Genomic DNA, 12892 nt, shown 5'->3' with positions numbered 1-12892 from the left:
GTCCAGGGCAGCACCGGTTCGGGTAGCGTCTACACAGCAGCGGGAGATTGCGGCGCAGGTGCCTCCGGCTGTAGCTCGCTTCCGCGTCTCTTCGGAAATGGCAGATTTTCCCTGCAGCTCCTCTCCAGGCCTAATCCACGGGCTGGCAAAGACCAGGTATCATCTCCGGCTTGGCAAAGAGGAAGAACGTAAACTGGCTCCAAACGGAAAAACCTGCCTCCGGGAACTGAGTTCCTTGCCCAAAGAAATTTTGGAAGTGGGAGCAAGATGGCCAGCGCTGCTGAACGCGGTGGGCCGGGGGTGCCGAACTGCCCCGGTTTCTTGAGTGGGACCATCACCCCTTTTGGATTGTTTCAGGATGCATGTGGAAAGTCAGACAGTTCAGCAATGCGACATTGAAACAATGTTGAGTGAAACCATTAAAATTCAAACAATGTGGAGATACAGTCTCGCTGCCCATCCCCAGCGCCCCTGCTCATAGGTAAGCCACTGGGACTCCCACTTGGGACTCCAAGTACGTGCATATACACCGAATTACCGTGCTGGCTTGGGCTTTAAACTACGCTTCTACCTCGCCTTCACGATTTCTTGGTTTTAAGCAATTATTTACTAATAACCAACGTGAAAAATGTACAGTTTGAGTCACTTCCATCACCTCCTTCTCCAACCCCCTCCTCCTGATTTTGTTGGTTGGGTTTTTTACTGACTGGTTCTTATTTGTTACTTTTAAAACTTAAGTATTATGCTTAAACTGCTGTTTCTTGATCTGTAATCTTTAGATACTGGTTTTTCACTTACCAATGTGTATGCACCCCTGCATATTTCTGCACATCTCCCTCTTTCTTCAAGTACTGTTAACGGGGTTATTTTGTCAGGTTTGTCTAAATGGGGGTGCCTGGGTGGCTCAGTCGTTAAGCGTGTGCCTTCTGCTCAGGTCATGATCCCAGGGTTCTGGGATCGAGCCCCGCATCGGGCTCCCTCCTCTGCCGGAAGCCTGCTTCTCCCTCTCCCACTCCCCCTGCTTGTGTTTCCTCTCTCGCTGTGTCTCTCTCTGTCAAATAAATGAATAAAACCTTTTTTAAAAAAAAGTTTGTCTAAACAGCATCAAAGGTTTAGAAATAGCCAAAGTAAAACTGGTGAATCAGTGATGTAGTAATTAGTAAAAATGTATTGTGTACAGAGCTAAAAAGACAGTTTGCAAACCGGGAGCACACACACCAAAACACAGAATGAGGCTCGGGGGGTAATACAGTTATAAAGCAGCTCATCTAATGAGAAAACAGTGACTGTTCATTCTTCACAGTGATTGTTCGCAATATTAGAATTCTCCCAAATGATAGGGAATTGGCCAGCGGTTAGCTCATACCAACCTAGGAGAGCAGTTAAGGTTTTGCTTATGATTTCCAGAGGCATAGGCAATAAATAACCCAGGTCAAGTTAGCGTTGCAAAATAAGCCAAATTAAGCTTTGCCTGTATGACTAAACTGGTTTCATCTGCTCAGGGAATTTTCAAGGCTGGTCTCTGTTTTTTATTTTAACAAGGGAAAACAGAGTTTAGAAAGTTATGTTTAAATAAACAGTGTTTAGTGAAGAACCAGGGCAGGCTGACTGGATGCACAGAATAGGAAATCTGTTCTATGGCAGGCATGCCTCTCCGAGGGGAGATTCCAAGAGTCAAGGGCAAATCAATTCTCTTCCCTTAAATGCCATCAAATACTGAACCGTTTATGTCACTGAAACATTGAGTGTCACTGAAAAGGAACCCTGAATATGTTTAGTTTGTTTTACTTTGGGAATGAATACTCTTGTGCAGTTTTCCCTCCCTGGTGTTTCAAAATTATCTTCTTCCTTGATGATAGAGAAAAAAAAATTACTCCATCGTTCATATCTTCCAGCAGTTTAATACATTTTGAGTACGTGCATATACACCAACTTCTTTCTAGGACGATTTGCATAAAAGTTATCCTGGGATTAACTTTTCCTTACTTTTAGTTTCCCAGTGCTTGGGGGCTTATGCATTGTCTTTCTTCAATTTATTTTTCCTTTTGCTGCAGTGGATCCCTAAATTACTTTTTCAAAAAAAAAAAAAGTCTAGAGGTGTTTGCATGTCTGAAAATGAGTTTTTGCATGTCTGAAAATGTATTTTGCTCCCCTAATATCTGATTAATGTTTTAATTCTACATTTAAAATCCTTTCCCTCCAGAACTTTGAAGACCTTTCTCTACTGCCGTCTAGAATTTAAGCATCACTGAACAGAAAGCAGCAGTTCACAGTACGGAGCCAGACTGCTGGCTTGAAGTCTTGGTCTGCCACCTGCTTGCTGTGCGGCCAGGGTAAGTTTCTCAGTATTTTCATCCAAAAAATGATGGTGATGATGATATATTAGTTAGCTAATATGTATAAAGTGAAGCAGCTGCTCACACATAGTATGGAAGTGTTAGTGCCTTTTAAAAAATCAATTTCATCATCGTCATTGTCTTCCATGTATCCTGGGTGTTCTGAAATATCATGATACCATAGCTGTGTGAGTCTTTTTTGCTTCATGAACTTGGTACTTAGAAGACCCTTTCAAGTATCTTCCTTTAGTTCTGGGAAATAAAAAAAACTTTTTAAAAATAATTTTATGTCTTCCACTTTCTCTCTTTTCTCTTTCTCAGATGTCTTGGTTAAATGTAGGCTCTTTTGGATCAAGATGATGTGTTTCTTGTCTTTTTTTTCTTCTTCTCAGATTTTCCATTTTTCTGTCTTTTCTATATTCCGGAAGATTTTCTCATCTATTTCTTCCACCTGATTTATTACATTCTAAATTTCTGCATTCATGTCTTTAATTATCACAAACGGTTTCTTGTTCTGTGCTTCTTTTGGTTCACTTTGGAGTTTTTAATGAATGTAATAACTATCCATATCTCTTTGTGGCACTTAGATTTTTTTTTGATCACCATTTCTGCTAAATTATCTCCATTCCTCCCAGAATGTGATGGACCATAGTCCTTTATAGATGCCTCACTTTTTTTTTTTTTTTAACATTTTAAAAATTTATTAGAGAGCATGAGCAGGGGGCAGGGGCAGAGGGAGAAGGAGAGGGACAAGCAGACTCTGCCCTGAGTGGGGAGCCCACAGTGGAGCTCAGTCCCAGGACCCCGAGATCATGACCTGAGCCGAAGTCAGAAGCTTAACCAACTGAGCCACCCAGGCGCCCTGATGCCTCACTTCTTTTGAACAATCTTCTTATATTTTAATCCTTTTCCATGATATTAATTGCACCCTCCCATAATAGACATTTTAAGAGAATCACATTTTGCTACTCCCTGTAACTAGGACATAGACTTTGCTTCTGCCAATCAGAACATGCTCCTTTGAGAAGTTTGATTCTAAAGTGAGTTACAGGAGGAAACGGCCAGGACACCTGACATCTATTTTGTACTGCAGGAAACAGAGGCAACATTTCTCTGGGATCTGCAGCAGGGGCCACAGTGGCTCCCTTACCAGACTAGGCCCATAGTATGGTTCTGGAAGATGTTCCTGGAGACTCAGCCCAGAGTTGGTTCCTCCAGTCCTTTTAAAGTTTGTCTAAGATGCGTAACACCCAAAATAAGTACTTCCCTGATAATGGCTTTCTAGCTGGATTTACCCCCGTATTCCAGATTTTTTCTTTTTCAAACTGCTCATATGGCCTTGCCACATGGACATTCAATGAACCCCACCTCTTGGTATTCATGTCCTTGTGTTATCCTCTTTCACTGAGTGTGAGCAGGCTGGCCATATTGGCTCACTTCTGATCATTACAATATGGCAACGTAAGGGGATGTCACCTCTCAGATTACATAATAAAAAGAGCATAGCTTCCATTTTGGGTGCCCACTCTCTCTGGCTCATTCATGGATCATTCACCCTGGGAAAAACCAACTGCCATGTACTAAAACAGCCCTGTGGAGAGGCCTAGGTGGCAAGATCCTAAGGCCTACCAAAATCCATGTGAGTGAGCTTGGAAACTAGGTCCCCTCACTCTCAGTTGAGCTTTTGAATGAGACCACAGCCCCAGCCAGTAGCTTGACAGCAGTGTCATGAGAAAGCTTAGCTAAAGGCACCCAGCTAAACAGCACCCGGTGTCTGACTCACAGAAACTGTGAGATAATAAATGTTTGGTGTTTGACAGCGTTTGCACAGAACTAGAACAAATAACCCTAAAATTTGTATGGAACCACAAAAGACCCTGAGTAGCCAAAGCAATCTTGAAAAAGAACAAAACTGGAGGCTTCAGAATCCCATGTTTCAAAATATACTATAAAACTATAGTAATCAAAACAGTATGGTACTGGCACAAACAGAGACCCATAGAACAGAATAGGGAGCCCAGGAACAAACCCACAATTATATGCTTAATTAATCTATGACAAAGGAGGCCAGAAAACGCAATGCGAAAAAGACCGTCTCTTCAACAAATGGTGTTGGGAAAACTGGACAGCTACATGCAAAAGAATGAAACTGGACCACTTTCTCCCACCATACACAAAAATAAACTCAAAATGGATGAAAGACCTAAATGTGAGACCTGAAACCATAAAAATCCTAGAAGAGAGCACAGGCAGTAACTTCTCTGACATCAGCCATAACAACTTTTTTCTAGATATGTCTCCTGAGGCAAGGGAAAGCAAAGCAAAAATAAACTATTGGGACTACAGCAAAATAAAAAGCTCTAACCAGCAAAGGAAACAGACAACAAAACAAAAACACAACTTACTCAATGGGAGAAGATATTTGCAAATTATATATCCAATAAGGGGTTAATATCCAAAATATGTGAAGAACTTATACAATGCAACACCAAAAAACCCCCAAATAATCCAAAAGACATAACCAGACATTTCTTCAAAGAAGACCTACAGATGGCCAACAGACACATGAAAAGATGCTCAGCATCACTCATCATCAGGGAAATGCAAATCAAAACAACAGTGACCTATCACCTCATACCTGTCAGTGGCTAAAATCAACAACACAAGAAACAACAGGTGTTGGTGAGGATGCAGACAAAAAGAAATCCTCAGGCACTGTTGGGAATGCAAACTGGTGCAGCCACTATGGAAAACAGTATGGAAGTTATTAAAAAAATTAAAAACAATTAGCATATGATCCAGTGATTTCTCTACTGGGTATTTACCCAAAGAATATGAAAACACTAATTTAAAAAGATATGTGCACCCCTGTGTTTATTGCAGCATTGTTTACAATAACCAAGATATGGAAGCAACCTAAATGTCCATCAATAGATGAATGGATAAAGAAAATGTGGTGCATGTGTATATATGTATTCCACACAATGGAATATTTCAAGGATGAAATCTTGCCATTTGCAACAACACGGTTGGATCTAGTGGGTAGAATGCTAAGCGAAATAAGTAAGTCAGAGAAAGACAAATACCATATGATTTCACCCATGTGGAATTTAAGAAATAAGCGAACACAAAGAGAAAATTATTTTAGGAGACAAACCAAGAAACAGACTCGTCTACCAAAATCCATGTGAGTGAGCTTGGAAACTAGGTCCCTTCACTCTCATTTGAGCTTTTCAATGAGACCACAGCCCCACCTGTCTGAATATGGTTCAATGGTTACTGGAGGGCAGGTGGGTGGGGAGATGGGGGAAATAGGTGAAGGGGATTAAGAGTACACTTGTGATGAGTTGAGTAATGTATAGAATTGTTGATCACTATATTATATACCTGAAACAAATATAACACTGTTGATTTTTAAAAATTATTTAATGAATTAAAAAAGTGTGTGGTGTTTTTCAGCCACTAAGTTTGGGGGTAATTTGTTAGGTAGCAATAGCTAAAGAGTACATTCATCGCAAATTTAACTTGTCTAAAACCAGACTCCTGATCTTTACTCCTGCCCGTAACGTGCTCCTCCTCTCAGACTCCCTCATCTCTGTGAATGACTGCCCTATCCTTCCAGTGGCTGAGACCAAAAGCTTGGAATCACCCTTGGCTTCTCCTTCTCTCTCTTGACTGATAACCAAGCCATCAGCAATCCCTGTCAGATCTACCTTCACAGTATTTCTAAAATCTGCCCCTTTCTGCTCATCTCTGCTGTACTCGCCCTGGATGAAACCACTGTCCTCTGATATGGACGATTGTGCTAGTGTCTTCATGGGTCTCCCTCCCTCCATTTTTATCCCTCTACAGTCTCTTTCCAACACAAAGCCGAAGTGACCCATTTAAAGATAAAATCATTTTTCTCCTTGGCTCAAAGCTCTCTAATGGTTCCGCATCTGGCTAGTGAAGACGGTCTTTAGAATGACTTGAAAGGCCTGTGTGGTCTGACCTTCTCTCCAAGCTCTCTTCCCTTTCCCAAGCCATCCTGGAGCCCATCTCAGGGCCTTTGCACTTGCTGTTCTTCGGCCAGAAGGCCTGGACACACCCGATGGTAAGGAAGGGATTGTCTCCTTTGTCCGTTGCCATACTCCCCATACCAAGCGCTCTGCCCAGTTTAGAGTAGGTCTTTAAATATCCATTGATCACATGTATACACTCAGAGTGGATGCGGTGCTCCGCAGCTAAAAGCCCTGAGCGATACACAGCATCCATTGTTTGATCTGTTTGTCCTTTGTGCAGGAGCTTTGCTCTGCATGCCTAAGACTGTTACCTCTTTGTATTTAATTGTGAAACACTGGTTCATTCGTGTAGGTAGTTAACATGATTTTCTCTGTCTTTAGTGGCCTCTTTCCTGAATGAGAGGGCTGACTATACGGTGTGTGTGCGGCATGTGCGTGCATGCGTATTTTGGGTGGGGGGTACTGGGCATATCCAATGGCAGCCTTCACTAAAATCTTTCACTAAAGCATATTCATGTTAGGAACAGGCAGAAAGATTGGGTTTCTTCCCCCAAAATGTCCAAATGAGGCTGGCTTTCTCTCCTTTGAGGACTCAACCACCCTGTATTGTCCTGGTCCGATTTTTGGAGCATTTTCCTCCGGTTTCAGTCCAGGGGCAAATCTCACCATCACTGGTAGGGGTGAGGGATGCTGCTACTTGAGGTTTTTCTATCATTTCCATCAATTCTGCTCTTCATCCCATGTTTGTCCCCAGAGGCACCCAGATGCAAGAACTCTGCTGTGTGTCTTGGTAGGGGGGCTCCTTCCCTGTTTTTTTTTTTTTTTGGTGTGTTCCCCCTTCTACCTCCCATATTCCTGGTATTCACCATTTAAGACTGCAGATGCCCATTCCCCTGCTCCCTTTTCAATTCTAAGCAATTCTGTGAGTTTATTCTCGTTACTTCTTTTTTTTGCTCCTCTCATGTCAGTGAATTTTCAGGAAAACGAGGTGGTAAACTCAAATGCACACTATGTCATATTCAATCAGACATGCACGATATTGTAATTTTTGCTTCTTGCCACCCTCCTTAGATGCTAGTTTTATTTTTCCACTCGCCTTCATTTTCTTTTACCAGATGCTTTTGTTCCTGGTGTTATGAAATTTTACAATGATATGCCTCTTGGTGGAGGCGTTTTTTTTATTCATTGTACTGAACAGAGTCCCTCCCTTGCTTCTGGAAAAATTTCCCCTATTTTTGATAGTTTTCTACTCACTACTTTATCTTCCTAGAATTCCTATTTGTTAGAAGTTTTACCTCCTGGATAGATTAGCCATCTCTCTCATCTTTTTTTTTTTTTTTTTGTCGTCGTCTTGTGAGCTTTCCTCATCTCCTCCTCCTTCAACTGAATTTATTTTGGCTATCCTGCTTTTAATTTCCAAGAGCTCTTTTTATTCTCTATTTGTTCCTTGTTTTGGACCTTTCTTGTTTTATGAATACAATATCCTCTCTTACCTCCTGGAAGATCAGAGCCCTGTTTTTGTTTGTTTTAATCTATTTCCTCTGGATTTACTTCTTCTCTTTGCTTTGGATGGCTTTCCCAAATATTTGGAGATTCCTAACTGTATGCTCTGTTACCTAGATAAACTGAGGCATATAAAGAATTTTAAGAGTTTGAGCAACAATCTTTTGAATTGGGTAAGACCAGACTGAACACGGTGAAGATTAGCTTGGCTGGCAGGAGACCCGGGAAGGCTTACAGAGAGCAAGTGTGGAAGCAAACAGATGAAATGATCTGATGGGCTGTGGCTTAGTTGGCTGTTTGTGATTGGTCGTCCGTAGCCTTTTGATTTCATAACCCGGAGGCATTTATAGCCTTAGATTTTGGTTTGCTTATGTAGGCCACCATGACATTAGAGACACTTCAGGCCGATGGGGTGTGTAATTAATTAAACAGCTATATTCAAGAGTAAGACCAGCCGTGAGTTTCATTTGTTCACTTTAGAATAATTTGGACCATTGGGCATTTGTATGGAGGTCATTTCTCTGGGATCCTGAGTGGTGTGTATATCGCAGGACGCTCATTCCCACATTGGGTGGCAGGAATAATAGTCACAGAATGGCAAACATCAGCAATTAAGCGTCATTGTCTAAACATGATTACCCCCCCCCACCCCCCACCCCCGGGAGGATACTAAGCTATGCCGTTACCATATTTTACTGTTATTATCCTGTCATCTGTGACCAACTTGAGGACCCGTACTGTTACTTACTTTTACCTTGATGTTCCTTGAGGTCGCAATAAATGCATGTGGAATGATGAATGGATAAGCTCAGCCTGGCAGGGATTTGCTCCTGGCCTTGCCCCGCACCTCGAATAACACGAGCCTAACAATGCTGTGACCAACTGACGACTGTGTCAAGGTCCCTGCCCGGGGCCCTGAGTGATCCATTCCCGGTGAGGCAGCTCAGCCCTCGTGTGACCAATACAAAGGTGCGCATGCGCCCAGGGCCCGGAAGGCGGAGTCTCACCTCTGCTGTGTCCTGTCGCTGCAATTAACAGCGAGGCTGAGTGTACGGTTGCATCCTTTTTGCCAAAACTGAACATAGAGCTTATGGCTTCCAGCAATACGGTAATCTCAAGCTACCCTCATGTCTGTTCACTCTGGGTATTTCCCCCTTTCATATTTTCCATATTAAAGAGCGATCAGCGTCTTATCAGCCCTGCCATTTTGCCATTTCACTAACTTGGAGAGCCACTTGTCATCTGAAAATGTGCCCTCTTTGAGACCAGTGGAGAACACGATATTCTTTTCCATCTAGAAAAAGGAGCACGATCCCTATTTCTCATTTCCCTCTTTAAGTCCCTTTGTGTCAGATTTGTCCCGATGCCAAGATCGTTAATATTTTAAACAGGCTTTCTTAAGATTTTTAAAAAGTACAAATGGATGATGCTTTCCTATTTAAGCACATGTTACTCACTTGCCTCACACTTAGTCCGATGAGGGATGAAGAGAAAAAAAATTCTCTTCAGAGTTTCACAATCTAGTGGAGGAAAAACACACGAATATAACTAAGTTTGGCAAATGTTGTATTATTATTAACAACTCAGGAACAGTATTTCACGGATAGAGAATAAACTCATGGTCTCTCTGTGACCCCAGCTGGGTATCCACGAATGACTCTCAAATATATAAGTAAAATTTAAAATCAGGAGAATTACCTTGTGCTTTGCTTTTATCATTTCCACTTAAGATTTGTAAATTAACAAATGGAAATCCAAAGTGACAGGCAGGTGTGAAAGAGAACTCAAAGAAACAGCTGCTTTAAGGAATAATATTGAAAATGTATAAAAGCTGTTAATAAATAAAAAGAAGCCCATATGTGTATTTTTAAAATCCCAAACATTTCTTTCCTGGCTTCTTCACAATCCCAAAGTATAAATAGCTTTTTTTTTTTTTTTTTAAATCAAATCTGCCCAGATTTCTGCAGACCCTCAAGGAAGCATAAAGAATAAGACATGAGTCGATGTGAAAGATTACGTTAGAAATGGTGGTTTTTAAAAAGGAAAGTGGAGCAAAGCATGAAACACCGAGCTCAGGCTCAGGAATGTGTCTGGGGAACAAGTCGGTGGGGAGGCAGGTTTGACACAAGAGCAGCTTGATTAAAACCCTCAGTGGAGCCCTTGGATTGTCAGAGATCTCATGGGGGTGCAGAGGTTGGGAAGGCTCCAGACCTCCTCAGTCCCCTTCCACCACCACCAACAAAGACCAAAGCAGCTCTGCGCGTGTCTCTCTCTCTCTTTTTTTTTTTTAAGATTTTATTTATTTATTTGACAGAGCGAGCACAAGCAGGGGGAGTGGGAGAAGGAGAAGCAGGCTCCCCTCTCAGTAGGGAGCCTGATGCAGGGCTCGATCCCAGGACCCTGAGATCATGACCTGAGCCGAAGGCAGACGCTTAACTGACTGAGCCACCCAGGCGCCCCCGGGCATGCCTCTTTTTTAGACTGGACTTCTGCATGGGGTTCTATTTGGACCCAGGGTTTGGGCAGTTCCACAAAATTTAAATGAGGGTTATTGCATCAGCACAAAGAACCGCTCCGGAGAGCGGAAGGTGTACAGCAGCCCTAAATCAAAACTGAATCATGAAGGCGAGCAAGACAGAGAGACTTCGGGAATCCTGGCAGGTGCTTGATAAAGTAAATAGAACAAATCAATCCCAACAGTGTCTAGGGCTCCGGAGGAAAGGCCAGGGCAATCAGAAGTCATTAAAGCTCGATATCATGACCTGAATGGCCATCTCAGGTCATTGCGAAGGAACGACCTAGAAACCCACCTAGGAGCAATGCTCCAAGAGAGCTAGTGGGTGAAGATTTTAAACATCAGAATTACAGACAGGCTTTTCCAAGGATTTAAGAAGAACGAAAACATTGAGGGATGGAAGAACAAGACAAATTTGGAGTTTACCCCTTCACACATAGCGACTAGCAAAGGAAGCCTTGGAGAAAATGTGCAGGAAGCTAGGAGCTAGGGGGTTGTCCGTGTTCCTGCAGGCTGACCAGCTTGAACTTTCAAGGTCGCTTGACCTTTCACCTGACCTTTAACATAGACCACATTGACCGTTCTTTTAGAAACCCAACAGGGGTTTGTAAGAGGTACAGAAACGCTCTGTCAACCCCAAATCCCACAGCTGTGAGGACTCTCCTGAGGAGCACTACTGATCTAAATTACGTGGGGGCTTTTCTGAAAGAGCAGTTGCCTCGGACCTTCCCAGAGGGCGTGGTTAGTGACAGAACATCAAGGTCTGTACGTCAGACCACAAAAATAGGGGAAGCACAAGATATAAACTCGACTCTTACAAAGAATTCAGATTTCTGGGTTCATCCACACACCTGGCCTCCATTGCACTCAATGTAGGATCCCAATAATTCCGTTTTAAATGAATAAATCAGCGTGTCAGGCACTGAGGCTGACACTAGGAATACAGGGGTAAGAATTTACCACTGTAAATTGCGGAATTTTTTCAAGACTTTATTTGTTTATTTGAGAGAGCGAGAGATTGAGCATGAGAGAGCGAGCACAAGTGGGTGGGGGGCAGAGGCAGAGGGAGAAGCAGGCTCCCCGCTGAGCAGGGCTCGATCCCAGGACGCCAGGATCATGACCTGAGCTGAAGGCATATGCTTCACCGACTGAGCCACCCAGGCGCCCCAAGACTTGTGGAATTTAAAGCCCTGTAGTATGAAAGCAGAATGAAGAGAAATCAAGACATTACAATTTACTGCAGCAGCATGCAAGTAAAACAAGAAAGCAAGTCACTGTAATAATTAAAAACGTATTTAGAATCTAGTGGTGAAAAAAATCTAAATGTATCACTTATGTTTAAGTTGAACAGATGAAATCCTCTGGGTAAAGAGCCACTGACAGAATTATGAGCAAAATGTAATTATCTGCTACTTACAGAGACACACAACGGAAAGTCCTATGTAAACTGAAAGCTATGTGAAAGCACAGCTGTTAATAGCCTGCTCTCCTACAAGATGTAATGAGGTCCTACGAGGTACAACATACCCTAATTCCTCCTGCTGCCTCGTCAAGGCTGATGAACACATAGCGAATACATGAGAAAATTCGGATATTGGATTATGTGATGGAAAAATGCACAGTTTTCCTAGCAGTATAAGAAAAAAATAATAGGGGCGCCTGGGTGGCTCAGTCAGTTAAGCATCTGCCTTTGGCTCAGGTCATGATCCCAGGGTCCTGGGATCGAGCCCCGCATCGGGCTCCCTGCTCCGCGGGAAGCCTGCTTCTCCCTCTCCCACTCCCCTTGCTTGTGTTCCCTCTCTCGCTGTCTGTCAAATAAATAAATAAAATCTTAAAAAAAAAATAAATTGAGCCACCTTCTAGGCACCATTAATCATGGTTCCAACTCTCAAAAATAAAGTGATAAATTCCATTGCTGGCGATCAGGAGAAATATGTATTCATACTACATTGCCTAGTGACACTGTAAATGGGATCTGTCCAGGGACAGTAAGGAAATATTGCAACAAAAACTATGAAATTGCTCAAGTCCTTTGTTCTGGTATCGCTGCTGAATCTCAAGGAAATATCCTGGGGGGGGGGGAAGTTGTTTTTATTTTTTAAAACAATGTTCATATGGCACTGTTTATAATTTCTTTAAAAATTAGAGAAATGCTCCAAATTCTCAGCATGAAGGGATTAGCTAAATAAGCCATGGGACCTTGTCTTAGCTACAGCTGTTGGAACAACAAGCAGACATCTGCATTGGCCCACAAGGGATAAACACCATCCAGAATTACCTCCCCCCCTCAAACTAGAAAAATGGACAAAATCTAGGAATCAATCTATTTTCAGACATTGGACAGCGGGCAGAACGTGACCGGGATCCCTGAGAAAAGGGAACAGTTGAGCTGAGGCCTACCTTGGCCAAAGCTTTCTGTCTGGAGGGAATTCCCAAAGCGCGGCTCCTGGAGGAGAATCCCAGACTCTGTCCACCAGTCCCTCTGAGTTGAGGAGATGGACTGATGCTCTGACAGGCCAACGTTTCTAGAACTGGCA

The 12892-nt window shown here is 42.7% G+C and overlaps 1 long non-coding RNA gene across 1 annotated transcript in view; it reads left to right on the top strand.

Moving 5' to 3' along the window:
- The first annotated feature begins 421 nt into the window (after positions 1-421).
- LOC145721892 (uncharacterized) overlaps positions 422-12892 on the top strand; it is a 42909-nt gene continuing 30438 nt past the window's right edge. The window contains exons 1-2 of the long non-coding RNA XR_014145899.1: positions 422-481; positions 2204-2333. This is a non-coding gene — a long non-coding RNA (uncharacterized LOC145721892). The remainder of the gene's footprint in view (positions 482-2203; positions 2334-12892) is intronic.

Source organism: Leptonychotes weddellii, chromosome 5, assembly GCF_054177405.1.
Source record: "Leptonychotes weddellii isolate Sample4059 chromosome 5, ASM5417740v2, whole genome shotgun sequence".
Lineage (NCBI taxonomy): Eukaryota > Metazoa > Chordata > Mammalia > Carnivora > Phocidae > Leptonychotes > Leptonychotes weddellii.
The sequence above is the reverse complement of the archived record's forward strand: the minus strand, read 5'-3'. Positions and strand labels throughout refer to the sequence as shown.